The sequence below is a fragment of the Arachis hypogaea genome, chromosome 17, assembly GCF_003086295.3.
Source record: "Arachis hypogaea cultivar Tifrunner chromosome 17, arahy.Tifrunner.gnm2.J5K5, whole genome shotgun sequence".
In the NCBI taxonomy this organism is placed as follows: domain Eukaryota; kingdom Viridiplantae; phylum Streptophyta; class Magnoliopsida; order Fabales; family Fabaceae; genus Arachis; species Arachis hypogaea.
The window spans coordinates 47,675,585-47,687,666 of record NC_092052.1 but is presented as its reverse complement, the minus strand read 5'-3'; the positions used below and the strand labels follow the sequence as shown (position 1 = coordinate 47,687,666).

Genomic DNA, 12,082 nt, shown 5'->3' with positions numbered 1-12,082 from the left:
GAGAAATCATATTGACTTACTGAGTCAATATTTTATTCTGAGCCAATATGGCATTCAGAGTATCAATTTCAAGAACTCCCTTCCTCTGAGGCGTCCCATTACTCACAGGATTCCTTTCAGAAGTGTACATGAACTGGTTATTTGCAACCATGTCAATGAGTTCCTGAGCTTCTGCAGGCGTTTTCTTTAGGTGAATGGATCCATCTGCAGAATGGTCCAATGACATCTTTGATAATTCAGACAGACCATCATAGAATATATCCAGGATGGTCCATTCTGAAAGCATGTTAGAAGGACACTTCTTGGTCAGTTCCTTGTATCTCTCCCAAGCTTCATAGAGGGATTCAACTTCTTTCTGTTTGAAGGTTTGAACATCCACTCTAAGCTTGCTAAGCTTTTGAGGAGGAAAGAACTTGGCTAAGAAAGCCGTGACCAGCTTATCCCAAGATTTCAGGCTATCTTTAGGTTGAGAGTCCAACCATATTCTAGCTCTATCTCTCACAGCAAACGGGAAAAGCATAAGCCTGTAGACCTCGGAGTCAACCCCATTGGTCTTAACAGTATCACAGATCTACAAGAATTCAGTTAAGAACTGAAAAGGATCTTCTGATGGAAGTCCATGAAACTTGCAGTTCTGTTGCATCAGAGAAACTAATTGAGGCTTTAGCTCAAAATTGTTTGCTCCAATGGCAGGGATGAGATGCTTCTTCCATGTAAATTGGAATTTGGTGCAGTAAAATCACCAAGCATCTTCTTTGCATTGTTATTATTTTCGGCCATGTCTCCTTTTTTTTTGAAAATTTCTGTCAGATTTTCTCCAGAGAGTCGTGCTTTAGCTTCCCTTAGCTTCCTCTTCAGAGTCCTTTCAGGTTCAGGATTGGCTTCAACAAGAGTGTTCTTATCCTTGTTCCTGCTCATATGAAAAAGAAGAAAACAAAAAAGAAAATATGGAATCCTCTATGTCACAGTATAGAGATTCCTTTATGTGAGTAGAAGAAGAAAAGAATAGAAGAAGAGAAATTCGAACACCAAAAGGAAGAGAGGGTTCGAATTTTGAGATGAAGAGAAGTGTTAGTAAATAAATAAAATAATTAGAAAGAGATGAGGGGGAGAGAATTTCGAAAATTAAATAAAATAAAATATAAATATTTTTGTTTTTATTTTAAATTAAGGTTAAAATTCAAAAATTAAGAAAGAAAAATAAAATTAAATCAAATTAACATTTAAAACAAATAGTTAATTAAAAAGGAATTTTGAAAAAGAGGAAGGTGATTTTCAAAAATTAGAGAGAGAGTTAGTTAGGTAGTTTTGAAAAAAGATAAGAATCAAACAAAAAGATAGGATTAGTTTGAAAAAGATTTGAAAATCAATTTTAAAAAGATAAGAGGTTAGAAAAGATTTTGAAATTGATTTAAGTGAAAAAAATGTGATTGAAACTTATTTTGAAAAAGATTTGAAAAAGAAATTTAAAAAGATTTGATTTTGAAAATTAAAGTTGATTACTTGACTAACAAGAAACAAAAAGATATGATTTTAAAATTTAAATATTGAACCTTTCTTAATAGGCAAGTAACAAACTTAAAAATTTTTGAATCAATCACATTAATTGTTAGCATTAATTTCGAAAATATGAAATGGAAATAAGAAAAAGATTTTGAAAATCAAAATTTAAAATTTTCGAAAATATGAAAGAAAAAATGAAAAATATTTGATTTTTGAAAAAGATTTGAAAAGATAGGATTTTTAAATTGAAAATTTGACTTGACTCATAAGAAACAACTGAATTTTAAAAAGTTTTGAAAAAGTCAACTCAAGTTTTCGAAAATTTATGAGAAAAAAAGGGAAAGATATTTTTTTTATTTTTGACTTTTAATGATGAGAGAGAAAAACATCAAAAAGACTCAATGCATGAAAATTTTGGATCAAAACACATGATGCATGCAAGAACACTATGAATGTCAAGATGAACACCAGGAACACTTTGAATGTCAAGATGAACACCAAGAACTTATTTTTAAAAATTTTTAAGAAAAGAAAAACATGCAAGACACCAAACTTAAGAATTTTTATTCTATAGACACTAATAATTCTAAAATGCATATGAAAAACAAGAAAAGACACTAAACATAAAAATGCAAAGATCAAACAAAGCAAATTATCAAGAACAATTTGAATATCAATGAAGAACAATTGATGAATTTTTGAAAATTAAACGGAAATTAAAACACATGCAATTGACACCAAACTTAAAAATTGACACAAGAGTCAAACAAGAAACATCAAATTATTTTTGGTTTTATGATTTTATTAAAATTTTTTTTTGGATTTTTCGAAAATTATTTTGAAAAAGAAAATAAGGATTTCAAAATTTCTAATGAGAATTCCAGGAATCATGCAATGTTAGTCTAAAGCTCTAGTCCAAGAATTAGACATGGCTTACTAGCCAGCCAAGCTTTCAGTGAAAGCTCCGGTCCAAAACACTAGACATGGCCAATGGCCAGTAAAGCTTTAGCAGATACAAATCAGGCATACAACAGCTGAATTGATGAGAGTTCACGGACTCTTGTGATGATAAGTTAAAATCTCGGTCCAAAAGATTAGACATGGCTTCACAGCTAGCCAAACTTCAACATATCATCATGAAACGCTAGAATTCATTCTTAAAAATTCTGAAGTCATAGAATAATTTATTTTTTAAAAATTTTTTCAAAAATTTTTTCGAAAATAAAAATAATAAAAACAAAAACATAAAATTAAAATAAAATTACCTAATCTGAGCAACAAGATGAACCGTCAGTTGTCCAAAATCGAACAATCCCCGGCAACGGCGCCAAAAACTTGGTGTGGAAAATCGTGATTGTTCATTCCTTGGTAATGGCACTGAAAACTTTATACGCACGTTCATAATCTTAGTTCTTTGTCACAACTTCGCACAACTAACCAGCAAGTGCACTGGGTCGTCCAAGTAATAAACTTTACGTGAGTAAGGGTTGATCCCACGGAGATTGTCGGCTTGAAGCAAGCTATGGTTACCTTGTAAATCTCAGTCAAGCGGATTCAAATGGTTATGGTGAATTGATAATTAAAATATAATTAAAATATAAAATAGGATAGAAATACTTATGTAATTCATTGGTGAGAATTTCAGATAAGCATATGGAGATGCTTTTGTTCCTTCTAAACCTCTGCTTTCCTACTGTCTTCATCCAATCCTTCATACTCCTTTCCATGGCAAGCTTTATGTAGGGCATCACCGTTGTCAATGGCTACATCCCGTCCTCTCAGTGAAAATGGTCCAAAATGCGCTGTCACCACATGGCTAATCATCTGTCGGTTCTCGATCCTCCTGGAATAGAATTCAGTAATCCTTTTGCGTCTGTCACTACGTCCAGCACTCGCGAGTTTGAAGCTCATCACAGCCATCCCTTCCCAGATCCTACTCGGAATACCACAGACAAGGTTTAGACTTTCCGGATCTCAAGAATGGCCGCCAATAATTCTAGCCTATACCACGAAGACTCTGATCTCACGATCAGGAGGCTAAGAGATACACATTCAAGCTTGTTTGCATGTAGAACGGAAATAGTTGTCAGGCACGCGTTCATAAGTGAGAATGGTGATGAGCGTCACATAATCATCACATTCAACATGTTCTTGTGTGCGAATGAATATCTTAGAGAAGAAATAGGCTTGAATTGAATAGAAAAACAATAGTACTTTGCATTAATTCATGAGGAACAGCAGAGCTCCACACCTTAATCTATGGTGTGTAGAAACTCTACCGTTGAAAATACATAAGTGATAAGTTTCAGGCATGGCCGAATGGCCAGCCTCCATGATATAAGAACTAAACGTCCAGAGATGTAAATATACTAGTAAAAAGTCTTATTTATACTAAACTAGTTACTAGGGTTTACAGAAATGAGTAAATGATGCAGAAATCCACTTCCGGACCCACTTGGTGTGTGCTTGGGCTGAGCATTGAAGCTTTCATGTGTAGAGGTCTTACTTGGAGTTAAATGCCAATTTGTAACCTGTTTCTGGCGTTTAACTCTGCTTTGCAACCTGTTTCTGGCGTTTAACTTCAGAATAGGGCAGAGAGCTGGCGTTGAACACCAGTTTGCGTCGTCTAAACTCGGGCAAAGTATAGACTATTATATATTGCTGGAAAGCCCTGGATGTCTACTTTCCAATGCAATTGAGAGCGCGCCATTTGGACTCCTGTAGCTCTAGAAAATCCACTTTGAGTGTAGGGAGGTCAGAATCCAACAGCATCTGCAGTCCTTCTTCAACCTCTGAATCTGATTTTTGCTCAAGTCCCTCAATTTCAGCCAGAAAATACCTGAAATCACAGAAAAATACACAAACTCATAGTAAAGTCCAGAAATGTGAATTTTATTTAAAAACTAATAAAAATATACTAAAAACTAATCAAATCATACTAAAAACTATGTAAAAACAATGCCAAAAAGCGTATAAATTATCCGCTCATCACCCCGTCGCCTTCAGCTCGGAATCAGTTTTAGGATGGGGAGGAAACACTATTTCACCATTAATAATGACCTTGTCAGTGTGAAGAGGTGACAGGTCCAAGTCGGGAGCAATAACTTCGACCTATTCCTTCAGTACCCTGAATACCTCTTCAGTGCCTTCGACAATGGAATCCTCCAAATTCTAATAACCCTCCCGAAGCAGTTCCAACTATTTCTTCATGTCAATATTGTCTGAAAAGATCTTGACATAGTTTTGCTCGGCTTTCTCCCTCAAGCCCTCGGCCATTGCACAAGAGGCCATCGACTTCTTCCCCCTCTCCTGGGATTTAGAAAGTTCTTCCTTTAGCTGAGTATTCTCCTCCTGCAACCCTTTCTCATCTTCTTGATACATAGCAATTCGCCCCTGGAGATTCTCCAAAGAATGCTGAATCACACTCAAAGGGGTTTTGTCTAATACATCAAGAAGAGAGGTACAGACCCCGGCAGTCCGAATTTCTCCTCGGATTAAAACCTAAAGATGATTTCGGATAGCAGCATCATCCATAGCAATTTGGCTATATGGAAGGATGTGCTTCCTAGAAAATTTCACTCCGTCAAAACCAGTGTCCCCGACGTTAGAGGCACCAGCTTCAGAGAACCTATGTTTTTTCTTTTCAGGTTCCAAGGAAGTAAGAACTGGGGGGATAAGAGCAGGAGGAGGAAGAGGAGGAGTAGGAAGTGGATTTACCAAAATTGGCTGAGAAGAAGAAGTCCCCAAGCCCGACTTTGAAGGAGAAGAAGCGGCAGATGTTCCGACCTCCTGTGCGGCAGCTCGGGCATGAGCATTCCTCTTAGCTTCCTTCACCTTTTGGTAAGCCTTTGCCCTGCTTTTCATTTTTTCTAAAAAGAAATGTAAAGATGATTAGCATACAAGTCGGAAGCAATCAAAATTACCTATAAAGTCAAAAACAAAAGACTACCTAGCTCGGTCCTAACATAGCTCGGAGATCCAAGAAGAAATTTTTTGGTGTCTAGGTTTGGGGCCCGTCCCCAAGCCTCTCGGAAAAATTTGACCACAGCCTCCTCTACCTCTTCCAAATCTACCAGACTGTATTTTTCTACAGGGGTTGTTCCTATCATTGTTTTCATTCAGGAAAAACGGACGATGGCCTTCAACGGCTTGGACTTTGAAAAAGAAATTTTTGAAGTCATGAAAAGACTCATAAAAATGGAAAAAACTTTCCGGCCTTATATAGCTCGGAAGGAAACCCACTGTTGTTTATTTTTATTTAAAGCACTAAAAGGCTTTGTTAAGTGAAAAAGATAGAAAAAAGATCTTTAAAGAAATCGGGAGATCGAGCTATTGGCTGACAGGTTGGTAAATTTTGAGGAAACCCCAAGAATTGGGATGAAGTTGGGTAGGAGATACCCTACAATGGAACAACACCTCCATTTCAAAGTCGGAGAACGGGAAGGTAACCCCTAAATGGGTAAACAGGCAGTCATACATAAAAATAAAGTGGAGGTCAGAGTCATTAATCCTCCCACAGCAAACTCGGCCCTCAGGGTCTGGGGCCACTAGTTCATATTTGGTTTCATCTGCATCAAGACTACAGATCCTATGGTGTTTTCGGAGTTTAGTTACAAAAATATCATCCACTATAGGATGTTTAGAAAGGATAGAAGAGTCTACCCATCTCGATAGGGCCTCAGAAACTCGGGAAGACATTTTTTAGAAATGGAAAAATATATAAGAAGATATACCTACATTGCACAAAGAAAGAGGAAATCATAAAAAAACTAGTTCAAAACAAAACAGTTCTTTTCAAAAGCGAAGCAGAACATCCAACACTCACAAAAGAAATGATTTTTGTAAAAGAAAACGCAAAATCTTAAAGTCTCCTACTGAGAACAATGAAGGTACCACAGAGAACTACCCAAATCTCCCTCTCAAGCATACATTATACCTAACAAGAACAAAAAATACTGGAAAAATGAAGAATGCAAGCCAGGAAGAACTAACCTTCTCAAAGAAGTAAAAAAGGAGGGAAGCCCAGTAACAGAAAGATGAACACTACGACGCACCAACGAAACAAAAGCCAAAGGGTCTGAGTAAGAAAGGAAAGCAGTTTCAAAGAGAAGACCAAAGAAAACAAAGAGAAAGGAGGGAAAGGAATTTATAAGATGCCAGGGACATTATTATAAAACAACTCACTCATTAAAAGAATGTGCCGTTACCAATGCAACTGCTCTCCACGTGTAAATGAAAAAAGCTAAACAAATGCGACGGTTGGTAATTCGAAATCACGACGGTTTTAAAATCAAAATCACGTCGGTTTTCCAACTTGAAAGGAAAAATCGACCTGAGTATTCCCGAGCTCTATCAATACTCGAATCTAACTCATGGTAAAGAGATCGGACTCGAGTAGTGGCACTGTTCATACCCTGGCCTAAATAATAAGCTACGCCCAAACCAAGTTAAAAGGCCCAATCCAAGAGATTGGCCTTCACCGCTTATCCGACCTCTTTAAAGAGGTCGGGATCAATGCCAGTGGGCAATCGGCACTTATCCAAGTGAATAACTGCCTTCTTAAATCTCTCGCCTGCTTCTAGAAGGGAGATCTTAACAACCCTAAGATAAAGGGACGGTTATCCACCATCAAAAGTGGAATTACTTCAATGGTGGTTATTGGCTCATCTCCTATAAATACCCTGATACACTTAGGTACATCTAAGTTCCAATACTCTAAACCTGCTTAACCATTTGCTAACTTAGGTACTGGAGTGTCTTGCAGGTACCACCCCTACCCATTCAAACGCATTCACACAACTCGGACGGCGGCTCCCGGACGCGAACAGGTCAGAGACCACCATCCTTCAACGTTTGGGCCTTTCATTCGAGCCCAATCATCCGGTTTCAGATAAACTCCGGAATAGTAACCAGCACCAAACCTCTATCAAATCTTTCAATCTTCAAACATGTCTCTTTATATTAAAGGAGATTACGTGTCCATGATTTTTTTTTCTAGAATGGGTTGCTCTAGTGTATAAATAGGACTTGGTACAGATATACAGATATGCATGTTTAACCCACAGTTATCAGAATTGGACTAATAATTGAATCGATTAAGCTATTGGTTTATTAGTTCATTAGTTCAACCGATGAGTTATTAGTTGAACCGGTAGAATCGGTCCTACATAAATAAAAAATATAAAATAGTTCAAAACTTAAAATTAACATTTAAAATGTATATATATATATATATATATATATATATATATATATATATATATATATATATATATATATATATATATCTATATCTTCACTAATATTTTAAAAATAATCAAGTTTCAACAAATTATAATCAACATGTTATAATCTAGTTGTTATTAAATAAGTATATAAAATTCTAATATTTTTTATAATAAAAATTTTTTAATTTTATTTTTATATTAAAATAAATATTTTTTATTTTAATAACTAATTAATTAATTTATATTTATTATATTATTATATATTATATGTATTTATTAAAAAATAATATTAATAAATAATCATAAAAAATAATAATATTTTAATTAATAAAAATATTTGATATTTTTATTTTTATATATTTAATTATATTTATATTAATAATAATAAATAATAAAAATATAATTAATTTAAATATAAGTAAATATAAAATTAAAATAATATCTACAAAATTATTATAATTTTTACTATATAATTAATAATTAACGTTTTAAAATTAAAAAAGTTAACATAACTTAATGATACGAAGAATATGTCCTATTTTTATAACTATGGTTTAACCGACATGTGTTGTGTATGTCCAAAGTCTGGGAGCAATTTGCCTGCAATGTGACGTCTGCCAGATGATGTAAAGGCTCGGCTTGTGCGGCTTTAATTTTTCCCTGTGTCAAACGGAATTTATCATTAACGGCCTCCGTTTGTGGCACAAGTCCTTGTTGGGCTTGGATGACCCTTTTTGGACCATATATGGAAAGAGTGAACAATAGTGGATGTAAAAGAAGAACTTGTTTCAATACAAAAAAAAAAAAAAAAAAAAAAAAAAAAAAAAAGAAGAACTTGTTTCAAGCAGCAACTATGCTATATTGCGAATGTTGTTGATGATGGCCATAGAGGGAAAAAAATAAAAAAAAAAAAAAAGTCAGAAAGGAAAAAAATAAGAAAAGAAAATAGGATGGGAAAGAAAAAAGAAATCTATCTATCTATCTATGTTTATTATTACTATATAAAAGTTTATGTAAATTTCTTATAGAATGAGCTTATGTCACATTGATCTTTTGCATTGTACCACAAGCAATTTTACATGAATAATAATTTTACAATTTTGTAATATAAAAGATAATAGATTTTTACATAGGAATAATACAAAACTTTAATCTTCTTAATTAATTACTATTAATTAAAAAGTATCGGTTACATCCAATTAATATCTATACTCAAATTATAATAATAATTTTCAATTACAAATATTTTAAATATATATTATTTAAATATTTTTTTTGTTTGAATCAGGATATCCATCAGACCGAAAGCCTAATGACTAATCTCTCAACTACTATAAAGATAAAGTGGACGACCTTTCTAAACAAGCAAGTTCCATTCCCATCCTCCAGTAAATTATATACTATTACTCTATTTCATAATCTCTCAAATGAATTATCTAAAACATCTTCAAGTACATTCAACTTTCGGTTATGATTAATAAGTTTTATTTAATATTTTATACTATATTTTTAAATTTTCATTGTCAATTATTTTTTAACTCTTTTTTTTAATTATCTCTAAATACATTAAATATTTTCAATATTTCTCTCTTGCTTTATTACTCTATTCAATTTTGACGCAACAATATCTGCTTACTACGAATATATTCTAATATACATGATTAATAAATTTTATTTATAATTTTATGTTGTATTCTTTGTATTTTTATTCTCGATTATTTTTCTTTAATTTTTTTTAACTATCTCCAAATTCATTAAAGAAAAATCTCAAAATTATGTTATAGAATTTCATCTACCGAAAAATATCAACAAATAAATATAATTCGTTATTCAAAGTCTATATATTTTAATGAAACATATTCACACTAATATAAAGAGGAATCTATCCTATAAGAATGGATTATATTATATAAAAAGGTATATAAATAAATTTTCTATTATATAAAAATATTAAAAAATACTTAAGTATTAATATTTAAGAAAGAGACCAACTTCACAAAATTTTGTTATTATATATATATAAATAATTATATTAAGTTATATATAAATTAAAAATAATTTTTACAAATGCAATGCTCTATGTTTGTCATTAATTTATATAATATTTAATTATTATTAAATAATATAACACTTTAAATTTATACTATAGTATAATTAATTTAGTTCTCTGCGCATACATGATGAATCCATATTTGATGATGAATTGTGGTTGGAATTGAATGGATTTCATTGTATAAACTTGCACTTATTCCCTTGAATAGCATACTTTTGAACTTTCTTCCCAAATTGTGCTTAATTATGAAAATATGTTCTTTTGTGCTTAATTTAATCTATTTTATTTCATTTGCCTTCCATTCGATGCCTTGATGTTGTTCGTGAGTGATTTCAGGTATATAAGGTAGGAATGGTTTCACTACTAGAAATAGGGCTTTTTTGGACGAAAATTTCAAACGAAATTTATTCCGTCTGAATGACTTTTTCATTTCAGACAAATTTGAGACAAATTTTGAACAACTTTTAGTGGAGGCATTGGAATAATATATTTTGTCCTAAATTTGTCTAAATTTTGTCCCAAATTTTGGCGCCAATTTTTTTTTGGATGGCGCCAAAATTTTCATACAGATTAGCAACACATTTCGGACAAAAGCTATAATTCGTCTGTATTCCATCTGAATAACTTTAGACAGATTTGGGACGAATTTTAAAAATATTAATTCTATCCCAAATTTGTCTATAATTAGTCTTAAATACTTTTACTATAGCTAACTCTTCGAAATAGCCAAAATTTTTTCCCACAAACTTGGGACGAAAATAGCATCATTTGTAAATTCCGAATAAAAGTACATCAGTTTTCAAACGGATTTCATATGTTTATTGAAAAATTATAACATTTAGTATATATATATTAAATTTATCTATGATTTATCCCAAATATTTTTATTATTCCAAAATAAAGTTTCTTTTTCCTAAAATAACCTTAATTATATATAACTTATAAAAGAGTACACTTTTTGTTTCTAAAACTCTAAACAAAAATATCCATACTATGAACAAGAAAATAAATAGAAAATTGATAAAAAATAAAAACTTAACAAAGAATACTAATAATGATATTAAAAAATTATTTGTTTGTAAAACATAACCATGAAAAAAATTCAAGAACTTTGACGATTGTTTCTAGTATCTCTTATTACAAATGAGATTAAATGACAAAACTGACAAAAAAAAATAAAATTTTTAATTAATTTTTCAATTTAACAATTGAACACAAACGCTAAACGCAAAAAACTATAATTTATTGCTTCTGATGAACGGGAGTTAAAATCCAGAATCATGTTTGTGTTTAGAGAAAAAAAAATTGCCAAATAAAAAATTATAGTGTTCAAAAAGATTGAACGAGCTTCTTGTGTTTCTAATGCTAAACCAAACACATCCTAAATATTTTAGAAACTGAACTAAACTGCTTTTTCATATAACAATTGAAAAAAATGCTTAGTTTTAATATTATTACAGTAAAATTAAATACCAGTTTTATTTGATTTAACAAACTAATTTTTATAAAAGAAAAAAATGAGCATTAATACACACAAAGATAGTTACTAAAAAAAGAACCTTCTTATATAGAATTTCTTTCAAAAGACTTCTTTAACAGATTTATCCAAATACCGTAGCTCAAAAAAGAATTTACCGTAATCCCTACAACAAAATTATATATATATATATATATATATATATATATATATATATATATATATATATATATATATATATATATATATATATATATATATATAAGTGTAACTTGTATATGAATTTATCTATTGATTAATGATTGTGACACGCAGGTAGAAACTATATAAACACCTTCAGAAATTTGAAAAAAAAAATTACTTATAATCTTAATTGAAACCTATTGACATGCATCATCAAAAAAATATATATATATATATATATATATATATATATATATATATATATATATATATATATATTCCATATATTCATGCTTTTTTAAATAATTATAAATATATTTTTTAAATATATCATAAATATCTTTAGCTATCAGCTAGCATTAATATTAAATTTAATTTTACTAAATATTTATTTTTTAAAATTATTATATAATAAAAATTTAAAAATATAACTTAAAATTAAATTTAAATTTAATTTTATTAAATATTTATCTTTTAAATACCAATATTCCAAAACTTATCTTTTAAATACTAATGATATAATCTTATTTTTTTAAATTTATTGGTAAAGTTTAAAACTTTAGATATAATTTAATTTTAAAGTTTTAACATATGTAGTTGTTTCAAAACCACCTCTTTACTCTGAGCCAAAAAGCCAAA

General features: G+C 30.9%; 1 non-coding gene across 1 annotated transcript; it reads left to right on the top strand.

Moving 5' to 3' along the window:
* Nucleotides 1-280: 280 nt before the first annotated feature.
* LOC112768509 (small nucleolar RNA R71) lies at nucleotides 281-388 on the top strand. Its single transcript, XR_003185927.1, has one exon. It is a non-coding gene; the product is annotated as a small nucleolar RNA R71 (small nucleolar RNA).
* Nucleotides 389-12,082: the final 11,694 nt, after the last annotated feature.